The sequence below is a fragment of the Filicampus tigris genome, chromosome 7, assembly GCF_054856515.1.
Source record: "Filicampus tigris isolate MCC_2025a chromosome 7, RoL_Ftig_1.0, whole genome shotgun sequence".
Lineage (NCBI taxonomy): Eukaryota > Metazoa > Chordata > Actinopteri > Syngnathiformes > Syngnathidae > Filicampus > Filicampus tigris.
This window is the reverse complement of record NC_141223.1, coordinates 16,517,501-16,540,837: the sequence shown is the minus strand read 5'-3', so window position 1 is coordinate 16,540,837 and position 23,337 is coordinate 16,517,501. Positions and strand designations below refer to the sequence as shown.

Sequence of the window (23,337 nt, the reverse complement as noted above, 5' to 3'; positions counted from 1 at the left end):
CATCTATCTATTGTCCAGCCGTAACAATTAGCAATCGCCTTTATGCCGGTCCGCCTATCATTTTAAACGGGCTTCCGTTTGCGTTTCCTTCTACAAAATAGACAATTACATAGACGTGAAAAAAAACACCTTTTTTTAAGTTTCCTGTCTATTGTTTATCGCCTACAAAATGGACATCCGTCATAGGCGGATAGGCGGACTGGTCCGTCGCATTGGCGGAATGCTGCATTATACAGCGCGAAAAAAGTCTTATCATTTTCAGACGGTACTGATCAGCTAGTACATCTGCCTTGATACCTGATCACGTGGCAGAAAAAAAGTTTAAAAAGTAGTATAAAAAACATTTGAATCATATGGACTTCAAACTTTTGCACTGTGTAGTTTATATCTCTCAGCCAGGAACCTGGTTGAATATTAAAACCTGATGCGATTCCAGCGTCCCACCGGTGGGACATTTGCTATATATAGAACAACTTCAAAGCATTCCCGTATGTTATATATGTTTAGAAAACTGAGTTTCCGCAGATTCGAATGATACCAAACATTATAAGATACAATCATATCTGCGGGCTCGGCAAGCATTTATTCGAGTCAAAAAATCGCAAACACACAAAAAATACGGAACTCACCATTTCAGCCTCATAAATGTCCAAGACAATGTCATAATCCATCAAAATTATCATATTAGGTCGACAAGGGTCCAGTAAAAGTATTCCAGTAATATAGTTAGTCCACAACAAGCCTGACATCCATAAAGTCACGTTATTAGCTGCTGCAACCGTTACATATTTCCATCAGATACGCATATTTTGGACATACTTTATTCTCCATCGTAGCTCGAGTCTGCATGATCAGACTAATGCATGCAAGGTATCAAAATGTAGGTCTGATTCCTGGTTTTCGATTGACACCTCACCTGATCCAATTAACTAATGATTCCTGTGTCAGGAGTTCAATAATAGCCAATGAACAAATTGTGCGTGTACAGTACCACGACTCCTTATCGAAGATTCGTCATTTGTGCCAGTCACAACCAAACTTGCTAAGCTTGCTGGTGATTGACGGATTCAAATGCCAATGAAATTCTTCCTAAAAAAACGTATTTGGTTGCTTTGGAAACCTCTTTTGAACGACAACAAGCAACTTGCGTAACAGACACTTTCAAAGTCGCCGGCAGTGATGCCAGCCTGTGCGTAAGAACACGTCATATAGCGTCACTTTTTATTTTTTGTGTTTTTTTTAAAATCTGGATGTAGGATAAGATAGCCCCAAGTCTTACTTTCCATTAGAGCTCATGATCATTTTTGTATGTTGAAGAATACCAGAATAGCAGCCTTTTCCCCTACGTATGTGAAAATGGTTGCAATTGGGTCACCCAAATGGCACACTTTTGGTTTGCCCAGACCTCTCCTTAGTAAAACTTGTGTAAAAGCTCATTTTCTGTCGTATAATTGTCGGATCTGAAATGGAATTGGGGGAGCCTTCGAGCTGTAATCCCGTTGTGTTATTCAGTCCACCACCCTGCTACATAACTTTCCAGGCAATTTTTTGGAAAAAAAAAAAAAAATAAAATAAAAAAAAATAATAGCCAGACATAAAATCCACCACCTTGTATGTATTCAAACTTCCATAATTCAGTGTCAGTAGCACTTTAACAGATTCTGACAGTTGAGGAGAAAAAATCAAAGTGTTATCTTTAAAAAGAAACCAAAACTATGCCGATACTCCAAATAGTTCAAGTACAGCTTCAAATTTACTTTCGGTGCACCTTTGGTAAAAATGCCAGGTGTAATTGCAAAGCGTTACACAGTAGCTGAATTCTCTTTCTCTAGTATCATTTAGAGAAGTTAAGTGCAGTATTGTAGTGCGAAATAAAACATTCATTTGTTTTGTCTGTTTTTTCTGTCACTCCGGTGCTAATTTCCTGGTCCATGCTTTGCCCATACTAATTTCCTGGGCCACAGCCCTCGTTGTACTTTTGGTGAATCAATAAAAGATTGGATTCAAGTAGACATAAAAAGGAAATTAGCTTCGAAGAGGACCTTGCCTTCATTACATGTTGTTTGTGTGAATTTCAGCGGCACGCTTCATATCACCTTAGACCTATACATCAGACGTTTCCCTCGTGTATTCCGACTTAATTTGGCATGAGCTGAATCAATTACAGCCACCAAATATGCAAATGAGATGATCAAATTAGTGGTGAGAACGGAGGAGATGACAAGGTGGGCGGTTAAGGACGAGGTACGCGAGAATATGAAACATGAGGCATAGAAATAGTGGGAACAATACTGGAAAGAAAGAAGTGAGGAGCACAAGAGCTGTCACTTTAAGCCCCCCATAGGTTAGTATTTCCCACCTTTGTATGTAGTATTTAGCGCCACACCATACACTAAAGTACCAAGAGTATTCTCCTGCCTTGTTGAATTGAAAGCCATACTTCCTGTTGATTCACTTTTTTTTTGTCACACCAGATATTAAAGCAGCACTGGGTAAGAATTCGACCTTAATTCAAAAATTTTTTATCACTACTCTTTTGATGAAACATTGACTTACAAGTAGTTGAATGGGACTTTTGTCATGACTGGGGGGCGGGGGGTGTTTCGTTTTCACTGGCACTATGCAACCTAGAGGAGGATGGTAGCAACCCTGGCAGACAAAAAAATACAAATATCCCGAATTGCTTTACGACATACTCACTTCTTCCTTTCGCTATTAGGACGAAAGTCGATTCAAATCTCTACGCACTATTACAGATGTCATGGCAGAAGTCCCAAAACAAAAACAAAAAAAAACCCAATAGTATTGTTTGAACAAAATTGGATTCATTACCTCTTCACTATTCATCTATTAACATTTCACACAGCCACTGAAAATAGAAATGTAATTCAGTCCAACTTGCAGGCCAGCGAGAGCTCAGGATTTCACGACCCTAAGCGCTGGCACGTATGGGAAATGTGGTTGACTTTTTTCAAAACACTACCACTTTTGTCCACATGGCGCCGCCATAATCAACAAAAACTGACATATGACAGTGTTGCTTTAACAGTACCTCACATCAAATAGTTTGATTGCAGGGTGCCACATCACTATATGAAGGCAAGGCACACACTACAGAAATATGCCACTTCACTAGTTTCCTTGAGAAATGTTGTCCCCTATTTGTCAATTTTATGAAATGTCAGTTCATTAACAGAGGCTAGTGTTTGTTCAGTCTTAGAGCATAAAAGGGTTGAAGTTGTGGAGGTTGCGGTCTCTCAGTCATAAGCATGGAATTGAATACGAGGATTATTGGGTAACTTTATCAATTAATTTCTGACCAGTACACAAGTTTATACTACATACTGGTTCCAGCTACTGGAATTGAATACATTGAGCCTGAATGACAATCTAAGGGTCATTAAACCTAAGAAATTGCAGCACTGACTAAAATGCTGGTTATTGCGAAACTAGTTTACCGGAAAGAAAAAAAAAGAAAACAAACAACATACCATCTACGTGATATACCGTCGACTGGAACCTCTAAAGCGGTGACTCTTAACCTGGGTTCGATTTAAGCTTGCAACTAACGATTATCATAATAAGCAATTGATCTGTCAATTATTTTGTTTATTAATTGAATCTGATAAAACAAAATTTTTTTAATTTCAAAGCCTATATTTAAAAGGACATTATTTCACTTGTAGCGCATTTCACAACAAACAGCAGAATAGTGTCATGTTGGGTCGAAAGCCAGAGAATAAAAATATGTCATTAAACGAGTTTTAAAGTGGACAGGGAGGGGGCTTGCCTCATATCTAATGGAAGGTCATTCCAGAGGGAAGGATCGGCAACAGAAAAGGCTCGATCCCCTCATTGGTCAAGCTCTTCTGATGGGATCCCGATGGATTCCCAGGCCAGCCGGAGACATGCTTTCTCCAGCGTGGCAGATGATGTGGTTGTTTTGACTAGATCAAGGCACAATCTCCAACTCACATTCGGGATCATCCCCGGTGGCTCCTCCCGGAGGGATGTGTCTGGAATATTTCAACAGGGAGGTGTTCAGGAGCCATCCTAAACTGAAGTCTAATGTGGAAGTGTAGCGGCTCAACTCTGAGCGCCTCCCGGGTGACCAAACTTCTCACCCAATCTCTAAGGGAGAGCCAGACACCCTGCGGAAGAAACTTATTTTGGCTGCTTGTATCTGCGAGCTTGTTCTTTGTTCGATGACCCACAGCTCATGAGCAAAGGTGGGGGTGTTTATCGGCTGATAAACAGAGAGTTTCGCCTTTTGAATGAGCTCCATTACCACGACAGACAGATACAGTCGACACCACTGGAGACTCTACATCCATCCACCTGCCGATCTCCCACACCATTCTTCCTTCACTCGTGAACAAGACCCCACCATACTTAAACTTCTCCACTTGGGGCAGGAACTCATCTTCAAAATGGCGTGGGCACGCCACTCTTTGCCGTCTGAGGATCTTGTCCTCATATTTGGAGGTGCTGATTGTCATCCCGAATGTGAGTTCGAGATTGTCCCTTGATGTAGTCAACAGATCCACATCATCTGCCAAAAGCAGTAATGCAATACTTGGACTACCAAACCAGACGCCCTATCACCATGGCTGCTTATAGAAAGTTGTTTTGTGCATGGGTACAAAGAACAGCCAGGACCCGTCCTCCCACCTGGAGTTGAAGGGAAGTTATGCTGGTTTCCACTGGTGTGAACCCCAACATTCAGGGACTGAGCTGGGGGGCAATAAGTTTGAACAGACCTGCTTGATGCATCTCACCATGGGCAACTCCAGAGTAGAAGAGAGTTCAACTCCTCTGAAGAGGACTAGTACCAAAGCCCAAGCCGTGTTGGATGTCCGTCTTGTTGGAACTTATTGACCTCACGCACCAGTTCCGTCTCCTTCCCGGCCAAGGAGGTGACATTCCACCTCCCTAAAGCCAGCACAGTAGCTGGTGATTGGGGTGCCAAGGTCCCTGTCTTTCCCTGCCGCCCAGCTCACACTGCACCTGACCACTTTGGCCCCGCCCAAAGGTGATGATCTTACATTACCATTTCGGGCTGTACCCAGCCGGGCTCCATGGATGCGGGCCTGTCCACCACGTGCTCGCCACCTGGCACCCTGCACCGCCTCAGGGCCTGGCTCCAGAGGGGGGGCTCGGTGACCCGTGCCCGGGCAAGGGGAAATGCCGCCCAAAATTTGTAATCTATGTAAAGTGTATTTGAGCCATGCCTTGTCTGAACCCTCACCTAGGACCTCTTTGCCCTGGGTGTCTGCCAGGGGCATAAAGCTTCAGACAAATGAGCTTGTAGGATCATGAGGAAAGACAGATCCCTCCCCTATGATAAGGTGATGACGTAGGTAAGGGATTTTGTGCACCACTGTAAATTATACCTATGATTTGCTGTAAAATGTGGTATTTAAAACAACACTTGGAAGTAAACATAACTTCAGATATGCTCTTTTCACCAAGTCTGTCTTACAAGACCTTAGTTCAGCGAATATGAAATGATTAACTCTGTGTATAAGCTTTGATTTGAATCTTTGCTTTTTTTTGACACATTCCATGTTTGGATTAGCCTCAAAACAATTAATTCTGTTTACACAATACAACTTGGCATAATGGGATTGGCAGTATGTTGTTACCATACAAAGTTATCAAGTATCCATTTTTCAAGTTCAGGTTGGATATGACTCGTGTGTGTCGAAAGAGGATAATGGAGTGTGGGGATCCCAGAAATGCAGAAAGAGACAAAACCGTAGAACACACAAAAATCTTTAATTACAAACGCAAATGATAAACAATGTTGGAACAGAAATCGCTGGCGAAAAAAAGACAGGAGATACCAAATTGGAACAAAAAGCAATTGCAAATGGCAAGGAAAACTAGATTAACCGAAAAATATAAACGAGATAGCAAAAACGCTGTCAAAGTGACGAGGACTAAAAATATCAACGAACAAAACTAAAACAAGGAAATCGAGACTGTGAATCGAGAACGAGATGTCTAGAAAAACAAGCTCGTGCTGTGAGGCAAGCAAGGTCACTCATCCGACAAGAAGTGGTGGAGAAAAGAGTCCTTTTAAATCTTGCTGATTATGATCAGCCACAGGTGCGCAGCTGAAGGGAACGACCCCGCCCCCACTCCAGCTGGGCTTCGAGAGAGAGAGAGAGAGGGAGCGAAAACGCAACCGAGCAAAACATGACAGGATTTTTTTTTTTAATTACATAAATCTAAATGATTTTTTGTTTTCCTGATAGCAGGGGTGAGCTTATTTTGACACTTTTGTAAAATGTTAGAGGTTGCACTCTATTATGACTGAATTATTACAAAGTCGCACTTCATATGCTGCCATGTTTCCATTTCTTGTCCTGTTGAATATTCAGTGGCTTTGTTTCAGGCCTTAACATGTGGCCCAGTGGCCCTCCTTTGAAAGGCATGTTTGATGATAATGAAAAGACAGCCTTGATCCTAAGAAATGTAGTATACATTGATGTTTTCATGGGGACCTCTATGAGCGGGTTCTAATTGCTTTAAATGGAGCGGAATTACATCCTTTGAAGACCATCAATCGGCAGTAACAACAGGTTCAAAGAAATCAGTAGCATTTCCAAATCACATCATGGATATAAAAACAAAACTGGTGGCAGCGTATGAATTGGAATACTTACTCATTCATAGATGGGGAAGGGATCAAAACAACAGATGCACAATGGCCACTAAAACACATTTATATAACATTTCCATTCATTTTATTATTTTGCACCAATTGTTCATAGTGGATAATTTTCCTGAGAGTTATGATTCACAAACTGTCCATCCATCCATCCATTTTTATAGCTATTGTCCTCATTATGATCATGGTTAGCTGGAGCCTATCCCAGCTGACTTGAGGCCAGAGGCAGAGTACACCTTCGACTGGTAGCCAGTCCATTACAGGGCACAGACTGACAACATTCCCACTCATATTCACACCTGGGAAATTCAAGTCGTCAGGTAGCCTGGTATAAATTAATTTGGAATATGGAAGTAATCTGGAATACTAGGAGAAACCTACGAGACGCTACTGGTGCTGCTCATTTAGTATGTGGCGGTATGATTTATGGGGCTTAAATCAATTTCTTTTCTCAGGTTAATAAAAATAACCACATTGATAAACAGCCAACCAACCAATCGTGAATTAGAATGAAATTGTTCAATGTGGTGCTGATTCTTTTAGAACTACATAAAACTGTGGCCTGTTTCCCACATATATCCTGTAAAATAACCGCATAATAACAACATATTCACAATCAAGCTATTTGTGAACTTTAAACAGCATCGGGTGAAGGCGTTATTTTGCTTCCAATGAGCGAACAGTGTTTACTAACATTTTTATTGGACAGTGACTGTGCTTTCAACGCAAGAGTGCGACAGAAGTGTGCATCAGGAATGACGTAAAACCCTTAGGTGACTTCCTGCCTTTGATGCCATCTCCAATAATTGTCAGGTTGACTTAATTTCCCCCCATGCTATGTCACTGTTGTCTGCAGAGAAATGTGATGTGGAAAAAGGCGGAGAAATGCCATCATTTACAGCTGGTGTGAAAGTGTCTTGTGCCACTTAATTAAAAACATTGTGTCTCGTCCAATGCACATGACACTTTTGATGTGTTCATAAATTCGACCAAGAATCTACTGCATGACCCTCCCACTATGTGCCTCTCTCATGGCCCTTCCTCAATGTCAGCTTGTCTTCACGGTCAAGCATCTTATTATAGAGCCATTAGGGCCGCTTGTTCTCTGTGCGTGTCAGACAGGCAAACAGGTTGAGGAGGAAAAAGCCTGCGAAACACAAGTTGGATGTGGCTGAAGAATACTGAGGGACAACAGAGCGATGGATAGTCTGGATTCTCTATCAATTAGCTTATGGTACTCAATCAATCTTGGCCGACATTGGTCGAAAGAGGCCACACACACCCTGAAAAAAAAAAAATCGATTCTCCTTTAATTGTATCCGTTTGTTTGGCCATGGTGGAGTTGGTTACTTATTACAGTGTTTCACAATATCTATTGAACCAAGGCAAATCTTTTTACATGAGAAACATCCATCTCATTGCACAATACCAAACAAAAATGTCCCCAAAAGTATATATCATGAAATAATAATGATTTTATTTCAACACTTAATTGTTCTTCCTGTCACTATATTAAGTCACTGGCATAGATAGATGAACAGAGAAATATGTAATTAATAGTAATTTTCAAAAAGATTTAGTGAAATTGGATAATTTCCTGTTGCACACCAAATAATCTCTCCCTCTCTCTCTCTCTCTCTCTCAGTCTTGGGCAGGGCTGTCAATTTCATTTTTGCTGCGGGTCATTACGGCTTCCCTCACTGGGCCATTATGACGGTGAAACCAAATACATGTTTAATTGTTTCATTTTATTGCTGCATACACTCAACATATTTATGGTTTACTAGCTTTGAAATCAGAAGTCAGGGATGATAGTTTGTTGAATTATTGTTCGTTACTGTAAAATCTCAATATTATTATTCATTATAAATGACAATTAAACATTTTGGTCCAGATTTTAGCAATGATCATGGAAGTTGACACACATGATTTACTTTTGTTGTCCACATAAAATGATGTGGCGGGCCAGATTAGGCTCCGGGGCCTGGAGTTTGTTGTTGTCGTTAGCGGATCCCCATTAGCTCTCGCAATAGAGCTAATCTTCTTGAGGTCCATACAAGTGAAAGTCAGAACAATACAAAATATGTAAGAGTAAATACGTATATAGTATTAAGTATAAAATAATAATAATAGCGCGGCACGGTGATCGACTGGTTAGCACGTCCGCCTCACAGTTCAGAGGTCGTGGTTTCGATCCCGGCCCCGCCTCCCTGTGTGGAGTTTGCATGCTCTCCCCGTGCCTGCGTGGGTTTTCTCCGTAAGTTGATTAGACTCTCTAAATTGCCCCTAGGTGTGATTGTGAGTGCGAATCTTTGTCTCTGTGTGCCCTGCGATTGGCTGGCCACCAAATCAGGGTGTCCCCCGCCTACTGCCCGAAGACAGCTGGGATAGGCTCCAGCACGCCCCGCGACCCTTGTGAGGATAAGTGATATCGATAATGGATGGATGGATAATAATAATAATAATAATAATAATAATTTGCTGCAAATCAGAATCCAAATCCTTTCAGTCCCTTGCTGATAGGCGTGACATCTGTGTGCGTGAACTGGGCTACCCAGTGTGGCAGCCGGTGTTCTTAACCACTAAGCCACAGCCACCTTACAGGAAAACAACTTATGACTATCTCTGACTGACTCCTGTACACATTTACAGGCAGACGTTCCTCTGCAATTCTATTGTGCAAATCGAAAGTCCCAGATAGGTAAACAAGAACATTGCATTCTCCTCTGAAAATTAAATAGAACCATAAAGGTCGAAGAAAACATAAACACAGCTGACTTTGCGGCCTACATTTCGGTCTTCTTTTAGTATTTGTTTTGATTTGTTTTTATCTCATGCCAGTACATGTTAGTGCTGTGTCAAAGGCACATTTTGAAATCGGACTGATCTTTTTGACGTCTGCAATATCAGGAGTTGCAGTGATCTGATTTCTGCCTCCTGGATATTTCTGGAAAATTGGTTGGGTTGGCATCCCCAGCCATCACCCTGCCTTTCTGCCAAATTGCTGTATCACAGACATAACATTAGACATGTATTTGCCTGTTTCTTTAAGACATAACTCCCGCTGCTGAAATTTTGACTCTCTATGACTCAGCAGACAGATTTCCTCCCAAGGTTTTGGCCTCTTTCCAAACTTTATAACTTTGGGGGCCTATAAAGTTAGATTTTTGTTCTGTCCAGCAATAGATGCAAAGCATGTAAATTAATGTTAGTGGAATTATAAGCATAGTTTTACACTGAGACAGTTTTTGCCACAGTGGCATCTTAGCAGGATTTCTATAAAGTGAAAGTCAACCCATGCAAGCCACAAGTTGAAACAAGGCATTCGGATAAATATTGCGTTTGTGGAATAAGAGCTAATCCACACGTTTTTAGCCATCTCTGGGGGCGGCGATTTTGTCACTTCTGTCGACTGAAAATGACATCACAACTGCTCAGGGCTCAGGTAACGACCAATCGTGGCTCGCCTGTTTTCTGAAGCTGAGCCGTGATTGGTCATTACCTGAGCCCTGAGCAGTTGTGATGTCATTTTTAGTCGACAAGTGACAAAATGGCCACCCCAGACATGGCTAAACACGGGTGGATTTTGTTGCTTAACTCATATTCCACAAACGCAATATTAATCAGAATGCTGGGTTTCAACTAGTGGGCCTGCTGAGAACATATTCTTGAAAAAAATGTGTTTGGGTTGATTTCATCTTCAAGGAAAACTGTTCCTCAGAGGCAGCAAAGCTTTCAAAAGAATCTTTGGTGAATTACGCATATATAGTACTTGTATACCCTCAGGGATGAAGTAGGATAGCCCAGATCATACATTTTAAATGAATATGAACAAGAGTAGGATAAACAAACACTTGCTGTACTCAGGTGAGGTTAAAAGCCAAGAGGATTCAAACACCAGGGGGTAATCTGCTAGGACACATGAGCAATTTGGCTACCCGGGTCAATTAGTCTGTCTGGTATCACCACGGGCAAACCTCATCAGTGTATTGAGCATCCATAGCAGCTAACTGCCCTGCCACCATATCCAAATGTCTTTTTTAAGGCTCCCCGATGGCTGACCAATCCATGTTGATTCATTTTAAAATCTGGTTCTTCAGTCCCCTCTGGATGTCGTCAAGTTTGGGGTCAATGCCTTCTTCAGTTTCTCCCTTGGGACGGAGTGAGTAAATGAGGCTTCTTCATTGGCCATAAAAGTAAGGTTCGGTAGAAACGGTGAGAGAGTGAGAGAACGAGAGAACGAGAGAGAGAGAACGAGAGAGAGAGAACGAGAGAGAGAGAGAGAGAGAGAGAGAGAGAGAGAGAGAGAGTTTGCAGCTGCTCTTTGTGTGTCTAGTGGAGAACTGATTTAGGGCCACAGGAAGAGGGCCACTCAACACTCTGGGCACGTCCCTGAAAGCAGCAGCAGAGGAAGCACTATTGCCATTCAGCAGCATCGACTGCAGACACCTAAATGAGTCTGCTCTGTCCTGCAAAGGCAAATGTAGCAGCTCGCCATGCAGTGCAACCTACTCTGCTCCTAACATGCCCTCCCCTTCTGCTTTCATCTTTTCTTAGTTTTAGTTTTCTGCTTGGCTGCCCTGTTTCCCACTGTCAGGCACCATAGCAAATGTTTATTGTTGACAATTGGTCCAAATAATCCCCCATGCTATTAAATATAGGTAAAAAAAAAAGTTCATTTTCAAGTTTGCCTCAGTTTATTTTTATGCCATGTCAGAAGCAGAATTGAGCTAATCTGGCATATATATGGAACCTCTAAAGTCAAACACATCTCTTCTGTTAACCTCTCATTTCCTTGGATATATAATTTATTTTTCCCATTTAAAATAATGACAATAGAAATAAACATGTTGCTTGGTCAGAAAGTGGTAACATTTTAATATTCCTAAATGTTGTGTTTTGAAAGACCACTATTAATAGTGAAACTTAAAAATGATGATTTCTGGTGAACATTTTGTTCTTGTATTATTATTAGTGCTGTCAAGCGATTACAATTTTGTAACTAATTAATCGCAAAATTTTCCGTAAGTGATTTTTTAACTAAAATATTTTTACAAAGCTTGGAACCGAAATTTACTTGAGTAAAATCTTAGAATTAATGTGGGAAAAAAAAGAAAAGTATATTTCGATTCAAATACTTTTCTAATAGCTTTCTTTGAATATGATTCTTTTTCCTGTAAAATACAACAGTTGAACGATACACCAAAGACGTACAACTAATAAGGTATTTGAATTTGCCTGTGCAAAGTGTACAGATTCTTTTGGATTTCTCCAATGAGCCAACAAGCAACTTTTTAAAGTAAAACTATGTAAAAGTCTGTCTTTGTGACAGTGACTCTGAGGTCAGCTGGTGCAGGAAGTAAATAAAACTGAGTTAACTGAGTTAATTTTTTTTTGTGCGTTATGAAATTTGAATTCATCTCCATAGTTAATGCTTTAATTTTGACAGCCCTAATTATTATTGTTCACTTATTATACTCATCAGCCTGGATAGAAATACTTCTGCAGCCTCGCTATTGTTGCATTTGTGGTCCAATAGACATAACCACAAAGGCAAAGAAAAGACTTGTGGAGGCGCCATATTTGTTGAGTCCATGCATAATACAACTTTAAAATTTTGTGCAACTGTGCAAACAGATGTTTTCTGAATAATATTGTTCAGAGCTGGGCTAAGTCTAGAACGTCGAGAACGTACTTGACCTGTACTACGTCACACGCAGGTGCTGCACTCCTGACACGCAGACTAAGGAAAAAATAAAAAAGTAAAACCGTGTTGTGTATCCATCACGGACGCAATGACGTGCCCTATATGGTTTTCATTTCACCCATCAACAGTTTGTGTGTTTGTCAGTTGTTTTTGTGTGCAATTTTTTCATTGTTTGGCGGCATGTCTGCTTGTCCGGCGCCTGTGTGTGATGTGATGATTACGTTCTCGAAGCCGATTGGCTGTCGCCAATGAGGGATGGACTGGGACCATGTGAGCGGTCTAAATATGCAGACGGGAACTCTGTGGCGGTTAGGCGATGCTCTGCTCTGATATTGTTCAAACTAGAAGTGACCTGTGGTGTGTTCAAGCTTCCGCTGTGAAAAAAAAAAAATATATATATATATATATAATATATATAAAAATATATGGACAAAACGTCTCATAAGTACTAGTGAGTTGGCCTGTGATTTGCCATTTTCATCAGAAATGTAATTGTACACTTCCCACCTATATGTGTTAGTACAAAAGTTGAAATCTTGAGCATCTCTGAAAAGGTTTTCATGTTTACATTGACTGACATTTTTTTATTATTGTGTCATGCATACAATAGTACGCCCAGCCCGCATAAACAATCAGGATGACCCGGCACTAATATCCTCTAACCTTTATGTTGGCACAGACTAGGATGAGGATTTCTTTCCATAAGCATATTGCATACTGTATTTCCTGTGTTTAACGTTTCACCTAATATTCCTGGGCAGTGCCACCTGGGCTTTGATAGGGGAAGAGCGACATGGGTCTGTATCATGGACAGTGTAAAGACAGCTTGTGAATTCTAAACGTTTTATCGGCTCTTTGCAGATTGCTCAGGCAGCGCACAGCTGCCTTTCTTTTCTCGTGTGAAGCAATGAATATGGCTTTCCAATTGGGGTCATGGCACGTACTGATAGGGTACTATATTCCTTCGCAACACAGAGTTAAAGGGGGAAGTCTACCCAAAAATGTTCTTTACAATAACATGTTCTATGCAGACCCACTAGGCTAAACATGGCATTCTGATTGATATTGTGTTTGTGGAATATGAGTTAAGTAGTAAAAAAATCCACCCATTTTTGCCCATCTCAAGGGGCGGCCACTTTGCCACTTGCTGTCAACTGAAAATGACACCACAGTTGCTCAGGGCCCAGGTAACAACCAATCATGGTTCGGCTTCAGAAAACAGGTGAACAAAATGGCCGTGCCTTGAGATGGCTAAAAACGGGTGGATTTCCCTGCTCAACTCATATTCCACAAGTGCAATATTAATCTGAATGCCATGTTTAGACTAGTGGAAGCGCATAGAACATAATATTGCACAGAAAAATGTTGGGTTGACTTCCCATTTATGAATGGCATCAGATCAACTTTTAACACGGTACAGCCTCATATTTTAGCTAATAGACTGTTGTATTCCTTTGGTCTGAATTAGGGGTGTAACGGTACGCTAAAACACATCTCGGTTCGGTTAGGTTTTCGGTCAACTTCGAAACTTCAGTTGGGTATATTTTCGCTAAAAAAAAAACAGATTTTATTTTTATTTTTAATGTTTATTTTGAAAGGATGACAAGTAAACTACATTTTTTAGAAAAAAAAAAAATAAAGCAAACCATTTGGGGGATATTCCAAGAAATTACACTAACAATAAAGATCTCTTCATTTTGTAAATTATTAAGACACTGAAATTATTAAGACACTGAAATCTTTAAACACTCAACAGCAACACTATGACACTCCTAAGTATTCAAGTTAAAGACAAGTTGTCATTACAGTACATGTATACACTTTTTGAGATAAAAAAGAATACATACAATAACAGTTACAATCATTGCTAACTATATTAAAACTATTTTTATAATGAACAAATACAGTAACTTTTAAAAAAAGTCTTTACGAAATTGTATAAACTTTTTAGGCATTGAAATCTTTGAATGTTCAACAGCATATTGTAACGAATTGGGTTATCTGTGTTGCGGTCGGATTTGTGTGTCGCTGAGATGTTGTTTCCAAGGTTCATGAATGCATCGTACGGCAAGCGAGAGGAGCAGCGGAGAACAAAGAAGCCTGTGAGCAGTTGTACTTGGATTAATAAAAAAAAGAAATAATATAAAATGCGCATTTCTGGTCACATGCGTCACGTGGCTACATGCCCTTCAAAAAAAGTGTTGATGTATCGTTTAATCATTTTATACAAATACAAAAGCATTAATAAATTAAACTACGTCTGACGGCGTGTTCCTGGAAGACGCTACAATATGATAAATCTCGCTATTTAAATTTGATGTTTGTGGCTAAAAACACTGCTTGCTTCCTTGTCTAAGAAACATTCTCAGTCAGATGATGCCGTGCATGTTAGACGTACTACCTGCAACATAGCCGCCGATCTCATGTAGCAATGTCGGCACACAATTTTCGGATTTATGCACATACCTTTCCCCATCAGCAGCTTCACACGTATCTAATGCACCTTCGTCGTCCTCAGAAATAATGAGGGAAAGAAATAATATAAAGAGCGCATTTCTGGTCACGTGGCTACATGCCCTTCAAAAAAAGTGTTGATGTATCGTTTAATCATTTTATACAAATACAAAAGCATTAATAAATTAAACTACGTCTGACGGCGTGTTCCTGGAAGACGCTACAATATGATAAATCTCGCTATTTAAATTTGATGTTTGTGGCTAAAAACACTGCTTGCTTCCTTGTCTAAGAAACATTCTCAGTCAGATGATGCCGTGCATGTTAGACGTACTACCTGCAACATAGCCGCCGATCTCATGTAGCAATGTCGGCACACAATTTTCGGATTTATGCACGTACCTTTCCCCATCAGCAGCTTCACACGTATCTAATGCACCTTCGTGGTCTTCAGAAATAATGAGGGAAAGAAATAATATAAAGAGCGCATTTCTGGTCACGTGGCTACGTGCCCTTCAAAAAAAGTGTTGATATATCGTTTAATCATTTTATGCAAATACAAAAGCATTAATAAATTTGCAAGTTCTTTTGAAGCCTTTGAAGCCATGTTTGTATCTATTTAGTATTTACAATGCATGTATTTCCTTAATGACTGTTATTGTATTGACAGGCTCTTATTTGATTAGATTTTATTATGTTAACCTGGGTTACAAAGACATGCAAAAAGATGAATGCTAATTGTGTACACTATGCCCATTTTTTGGTTTACCGTAGGAATTGCCTAGCAAATCTGTTTTGCCCTGTTTTGACTGCCGATGAGTTTGAGAAGTTGCTTAATGTATATACTGTGACAGTATGAAAAATGTTGAAGGCGCTAAATAAAGAGGAAGGCTGCTGAGTAAGGGACAAAGTAAAACAAACATCAGCAAAAATGGTCAGTAAATTCTGAAGCTGCATTTTACTGAGCCAATCCTCATGTGAATTTTGGATGTCCTCTGCAGTGCCACTAGTGCTATGATTAAAAATGCCCCATTGTGAAGTTGGTTTTGCCTCTGGGGGAAAGCATCTTTTAAGATAAGATTTACAACAATGAAATCCATTTTTGAACCTCAAGATGACTCATAAAATGCATGTTTACTGTAATCATATAAATCAAAATGTTCAAACTGTGTTTTCACATTCAATGATTTTTTTCCTCATCTTTCCTTTCAGAGTGCGTCTACGCTTGTTCTCATTGAACTGAATCCAAACAAGTTTGAGCACACACTTGTGTGAGCTGGTGGCACACTGCATTTGTGCTTGTGAGATGAGAAGCTAAGTGGCTTGTACAACCACTGAACTCTGACAGGCTGGTGCACCGCAACATGGATTAGAAGACCCACGCCTCAAGAGATCAAAGGTAAGAAGATATTCCCTTATTCCTTATCGTTTCACACTTTGAAATTGACAGCACCAGGAAGCGCTGGTGCTTGAGTATTGATAAGATGGCAATATTCAGACATGTGCCTATGAAGGCGAAGACTGCGATATGGGATTCTACCAAACGACTTTGTTGAGTTTTCCACGCAAGACCTATAGAACCTCCACAGTTGAACAAAATGTGTTTTCTGTGAAGAGAGTTGACTTCAAAGTTGTTAAAATGATACAAATAGTCGTGGTTGCGGGATAGAGGACCCAAATGCACGGAGGCAGGGAATACTGAACAAAATATTTAACAAAAATAAAAAACTGCATCAACAAGGTCCTGAAAAATCCAAAACTCAAAGTTAGAAACGCTAGGAAACAAAATACTGGGAGAAACACAACATGACAGGGACGACGACCCGACAAGGACTGAATGAAAACTAGGAACTTAAACACAGGCATACAGAGGAGCCAACGAGAAACACCTGGACAAGACACAAGGTAGGAGTCAGCTGATGGCTAATACTAGGGGGCGGAATGCACACAGGTGGACATAATCATTGTGAAACACAGAAATACTGAGAAAACAAAACTCAAGCTTTGTCTCATAAACATCCTTTAGCATTATCGCAAGAAGGCAGCGGTGCAACACATTTCATTTGTTTGATGCAGTGATCAGAGGATCTGTGAAAAAATATTTTTTTTGTTTTTTCCTTGTGACAATGCAAAACAAGTGATAGTAAATGAGCAAGTTGTGATGTACTAGCTACTACATTTGTATGCTTGGTTGTACTTTTAGAAAAACAAGACAAATTGTTCACTGCAGTCCAAACAGTCGATAGTTTCTTATCATTATTAAGAAATACAAAAATGCACATCAGCTTTCTGAAGGATAATTCAACACTTACTTTGATGGCAGATTACTGCATTGATCTCTTTTGTTGCTTTTCACAATGGACAAAATTGTAAAATGCTTTATTCCCTTCTGCTTGATGCTTTACTCATTTGTCCGAAGCTAGTGGTATGCATACAAATCCATATTTCTAGCAGACTCATTTTTAGCATTCAGAAACGAACCTGTGGGAGCAGTCAAAAATTTCAGTCATTGTTTTGAATATACAGTTTGCAAGCACATCAAATTCAAGGACCCAAACAAAACAACAAAAAGGAGAGGATATTCAACTATATTTGTCCTTTCTATGCAAGCACGCGTACACAAACAGAGGTCATCAGAGCTTGCAGTAGTGGCCTCTTTCCTGTCCTCTTAGGTCCACCGCTTCACTTTTTTCCTGACCTTCTGCTTAGTTTTGTGTGCACTGCAGATGGAGATGCCCTGTCGGAAAAAAAAACGGTTTTATTGCCGCTGATTTAAAGCACACAATTTGCTATTGCCTGAAAGCTTCCTTGTACCCTTCTAGCTGTTGCTCTTTGTTTGTCGTTGCAAAGGGGGTTGGGGGAGTTGAGGGGCAACAAAGTGAGTAGCTGGATTTGTCCATCCCCAAGCAACGTCATCAATGATGGACTGTGAGGTCTGTTCGGACTTGACCAGGTTAGTGATGATTACACAGATGGATAAAAATCCAAATCCGTCCCCCCCCCCCCATCTATCGTCTAATGTTAGCAAAACTGGCATCAGTTAGTGACCGACAGATGGACCCGTCCGTCGGTCAGACGGATTGCCCACCTTTGGTATTTACTCCTCATTATATGACTGTTGTCCTTGCTAATATACATATAAAAGAGGCTGAAGATAGTAAGAAAACGTATCGCTGCAGAGAAGTAGAAAATATGGAGCTTAATACTCTAGTATCAAGGGCTAAGAAACAGCAACAGGGTAAGCTAATGTTAGTGTTCATGCTTAGTTCTTTCTTTCTTTGAATACCTACTCGTACACAAGGAATTATTTGTAGGACTACTTTTTACATTTCTTACATGTCACATGAATCCAAAATAGCAGCAGTGTAACTGGAGTACAATTTTTGGCAGGCACGACCCACTTCTGCCTGTTAGTGTAGAAGTATTCACGTCTTTAAATGCTTTTTAATTAACGTAGCAAGAGATGGCATGTGCAAAGTGACAGACCAGATGCTTTTCATCATTTTTAAGCTACCACTCTCCCACGGGCAGCTACTGTGAATATAAACACCAGCACCCACAGTGTGCTGTAAAGACAAATTTCTCCAAGGCGAAATCTGCTACTGTCAGAGTGTGACTTTTTACCAACTCTGGCACATGGAAAATGGGTTTGTGGAGATGGTTTCAATTTCATTGCCCACATGTGCAATCTTGCATGAGATGCAAGTATTGACTATCACTTTGGTGCAGATGGCGTATAATACCCCCCCCCCCCCCCCCCCCCCCCCCCGACAGTAAGTGTCAACCGCTCTGTTTAGTGTTGCCGTTGGGTGAATCCTTTTTGCTCAGCCATGCTGGGAATGAAAGGCGCTTGCTGGTGTGTCATACTCATTAGTGTTATCTTTGTCGCACTTTTGATGCTGCTGCATTGATCCTGGCCTGTAGGACATTCACGTTCACCTGCATTGCAAGAAAATAACAAAAAACATTTTATGAACTCTTTCAATTTGGAAAAAGTGAGAGCACTGAATGAAGCCTGTCTCTTCTCCCCAGTTTGTTGCTTGTGAGTGCAATTTTATTTGTGTGCCTGCTTGGATTTAATGAACTGTTTGCATTTTTGTGTTGACTGAATTCAGTTCAGTGTCACTTGCTGCTGGGCCCCTTTGCGCTTTCTCCTCTTTTTCCCTGACTGCTCCTGGAAAGTTGAGATAAGACCCACTGATGTTTGTCTGCTCCCTGGCAGATTACTGAGGAAGACAGGTACAAGGACTGTGGCAGTGCCAGGCTGCTGGAGGCCAAAGAACTTTCATAGGATGACTGAGCAGATCACAGCTCCGCCTGTATCAGGACTTTTGCTGCTTAGCCAATTACTTTTCAAAGAGAAAGGAACAGAGAATATTCTGGAAAATATGATTTCACTTTATATGATTTCATATTTCTGCAAATAGTGGCCTGCGGCGTTTATTTACTCAACTGCATGGTAGTGGGGAGGGTGCTTATTAGTCTTGAGTGCATTTGTGGAATAATATGAAACAATTTTCACTGTATATGCATGTCACATGAAAGTGGATTTAAAACAAAATAAAAATAATTATGTTAAAGATATGCAGCAATATCTTCTCAAAGCATAAACAAGGAGACTCCGAACATACAGTAGATTCCACTGGAGTGCTTATTGCCATTACAGTTAGCTATGAGTTATCAATTGTTGTACTGCATTTTAATATTGTTTAATGTCTACACTTTAATTCACACAGCGGACTTTTTACTTGCCTTTATCTGCTGCTGTTTTAGTTATCAGCAGAGTTCAAATGAATGGGCGTAAAATCCGGTGAGCAACACGCACCCGTGTTTCATGAAATTCCTTTTTTAAAAATCGTATTTTTGCATTTTACCCCTTTTTAGTAATTACAGTAAGCTATTTTTAAAATCTTTACTTTGCTTTTAAATCTGTTTAAGTCTGTCACTGCTTTTAAATGTACTTTAAAGCGGTCAACACAAACATATTTTTTTCAAGAATATGTTTCCAACAAGCCCACTAGTTGAAACACAGCAATCTGATTAATTTTGCATTTGTGGAATACAACTTAAGCAGCAAAATGCACTCGTTTTTAGCCATCTCTGGGGGCGGCCATTTTGTCTTCTGTCGATTGAAAATTACATCACAACTGCTCACAACGACCAATCACGGCTGACCTGTTTTCTGAATCTGAGCCGTGATTGGTCGTTGTGAGCAGTTGGGATGTCATTTTCAGTCGACAGAAGACAAAATGGCCGCCCCCAAAGATGGCTAAAAATGAGTGGATTAACACTTATTCCACAAACACAATATTTATCAGAATGCTTTGTTTCAACTAGTGGGCTTGCATAGAACATAGTCTTGAAAAAAATATGTTTGCGTTGACTTCCGCTTTAAATTAGAGTATTGGGTTACGTTGTGTATGAAATGCGGTGTACACTGTGATTGTGGAATAGTGATTCTATTTTATTTATTTATTTATTTATTTTTACAACCCCTAGGTACTGGTAAACGTTTAAACAATTACAAAAATCTTTGTTTCTTATTAAGCCCCCTAACACCCCCCATCGATTTGAGATTTTTTAAATTGTGTTCTTTTGTTGTTGTTGTTGTTGTTGTTGTGGTTTAAAAAACGTTATTGTACAGTTAAAAATGGATGTTATGGTCATAATTGTACTGGTTATGTTTGTGTGTAAATGCACGCATGTATGATCTGCTTACAACCCGTTATTACCTGGACGCAAATGTCTTTTTTTAGGGAGATGTCTATTTATCTTAAGTGGATGACTCACAGTGGCATTTAGAAGGATGGCCACTTCAGGAAATCAGCATGGACGCCATATGAACACACGACACATGAATGTGATGATCAGTCTCTTTGTTATTTGTTTTGAAAACCAGGCTTGTGAAGTTTTTGTTGTTGTTGACACCGTTTAAAATATGCATCACAATGAGGACTACTGAGCTTTATGTGACATCCAAATCAGAAAATAACTGTATTTCATATTCATTTCCGGTGGAGGTTTGAAACAAAAATGACCCAACATGATAAAACGGGAGCATAATGAAAAGAAAATGGTTATGATCTGCATAAAACATGGCCCACATTACTGGCTAGATTTGTTTTCCGTTTCATGAAGTTTGAATCGATAGAAGAACTTTGTGGGGAAAAAAAAAAGAAAAAAAAAAGAACTATAAGAAAGGCAATACGCAAGGCATAAATTTTCATGACAAGAGAAGTCATAGTGCAAAAACGGATCACATCATATTATCGTTGATGCTAAAATAAGATAGCACACTCTTAGTAGCTTCTGTTGGACTTTTTGAGTTTACATCACTTTGGATTTAGCTCAACCTGTTAGTTCCTTTTGGCAAGGAGGTTTTAAGCTTTCAACTGTGTTAGTATTCTGAGACAAAAAAACTTGGAGACCTTTATTGTCAATCATCTGTTCAAAACATTACAATCATAATCCAAGGCTATTGGCACTACATTTAAATCTGCTCTTGACTTCAGTCTTAGTTTTCCTGAAAGTGAATGGATAAGATGTGGTTTGATACTGATTGAAAACATCTGGTTAACAAACATATTTTCATTGGTTGTTTAGCAAAAGGCTTGAAACAGCACATGCAGGATACACCCCAAAAAATGGTTTATGTTCTTAAATTCAAATTGTCATGAAGTCGACATGCTAGGTTGTTGACAGAAGATCTGGAAGTGTTGGCTGTGGGGATCTTGACATGCAGATTAGTCCATACTGTGTTGAAGTGGGTGTAGATTAAGGGGAGGGCATAGCAGGGATCTAGTAGGTCAGAAAGAGTCAAAATGACTATTGCAAGGATGAGTACAGATTAAGTCAGTCTAACGTGAAATAGACAATGAATCTGCCGCTGACTGATATTTGTAAATGACAATCCTGCCGAAATAGCTGCACAGCATTTCTAAAATGTTGACATATTCAAAGAACATAGTTCGCTCTACCTTCAAGGGGGGAAGTTTTTATATTTCGCTATATTGCCTACCAGGCATCTGGGCAACATCTTCACTTGTTTGACACCTTTTTGTATGTAGTCAGTCACAGGGCAAACAGGCCATTGAGTTACAGCCAGTGCGCAGCGGTATGGTGTACCAGCAGCGCTTCTCAATTTTAGCCTCTCGCGTACAGGGAGTTTGTACGGCATACCGGGACTTCACATTATGTGCGGTAATTAAAATCAACCAGGAATCATTTGTTCAAGACTTTGTCTCTTTCTTGGTGTGTTTTGTTTAAATGCCCACAAGTACAGGACAGTTACGTGCCAATGATATTAACTATTGAGCTTCATAGAGTAGCCTCAGTGCATAAATTAATGCAAACTCAATTTTATTTATAAATCTGCTCTGATTTCTTCTCTGCAAAATGCAAAATACTCAGATCACACAAAGAGTGCAATAGGCGAGACATTTCAGTAAAAGCAAGTAAAACAAAAATAACTAAGGGTGGCAAAAACCAACAGAGAGAAATTTTAAGACGCATGAGGCTCAACCGAGGAGGATAAAACCCAATATAGAGTCTCAGGCAAAGACGGGTGCGTGGCAGGGGATTTAGTTGGAAAAAAAAAACTTTTGGGAGAAAAGTTTGGGAACAAGATGATACCTGAGTGTGAATATGCTGTAGTAGGCAGAATCACAACAATATGTCATCTTGAAGTCTGTGTGACAATGAAGGGCGGAGATATTCAGTGTCATTTGTTGACGTTAAGGTTACTACTTTTTTTCTCCCAAACGGTAGCAGTTTTTTAAACTACAGACAGTCAATTTAATTTATGTCAAGTGAAAATGGTTTGAAATTAAAAAAAACGACAGCTATGAATAAATGTAAATAAATATTACGTTGGCAGAAATGGTCGAAACTAAAAAATGTCATAGCTTCCACGAACATAAACGTCAACTCACACATTTGTAAGACCTGATTTAATTAGTTACTTCACGTTGTTTTCCTGATGGGAAAAGGGATACATCAATTTGAAGGAGGTGTTTATTTGTCAGCAAGGCATAGGCCACTTTCTGAAGAAAGAGTATTCAGGTTTATATACTGAAAAAACATTTTATAATGACAAGAAGTACTTCCCTTTGCGTCATAAGCATTTATAATGTCTTTGCTTGAAATGTTTGATTATTTATTTTTTTTCTTTTTAAATCAAGGATTTCGGTTGACTTTGCCGTTCTCTGTAAGGGTAACAGTGCACAGAGGGAGTATCCATGCAAAGCTCAGATCACAAAGCAGGCAGAGGATTTGTCTTGCGCTTTTGACTCTGGCTCGCTTTGTATGCTTGACATCCGTCTCCTATCTTAAAGGAACCGGTGATCCTTTCAAATACAGCATACTTTGTTAATCTGACAGTTGTTTTATCAGACGTTTGCAAACCACGTTCACTATTTTATCAAGTCACCTGTTTCAGAATTGGATGTATCAGCGCAGAAACAAGTCTGTTTTGTTTGACTCAAGGGCTGCAATACAGCAG

The 23,337-nt window shown here is 39.9% G+C and overlaps 1 protein-coding gene across 2 annotated transcripts in view; it reads left to right on the top strand.

Moving 5' to 3' along the window:
* Positions 1–23,337, top strand: part of grik4 (glutamate receptor, ionotropic, kainate 4) — a 351,164-nt gene that overhangs the window by 62,982 nt on the left and 264,845 nt on the right. For both annotated transcript variants that reach the window (XM_086035775.1, XM_086035774.1), the window contains exon 2: positions 16,050–16,236. The gene's annotated coding sequence lies outside the window, so the exon portion shown is untranslated. The remainder of the gene's footprint in view (positions 1–16,049; positions 16,237–23,337) is intronic.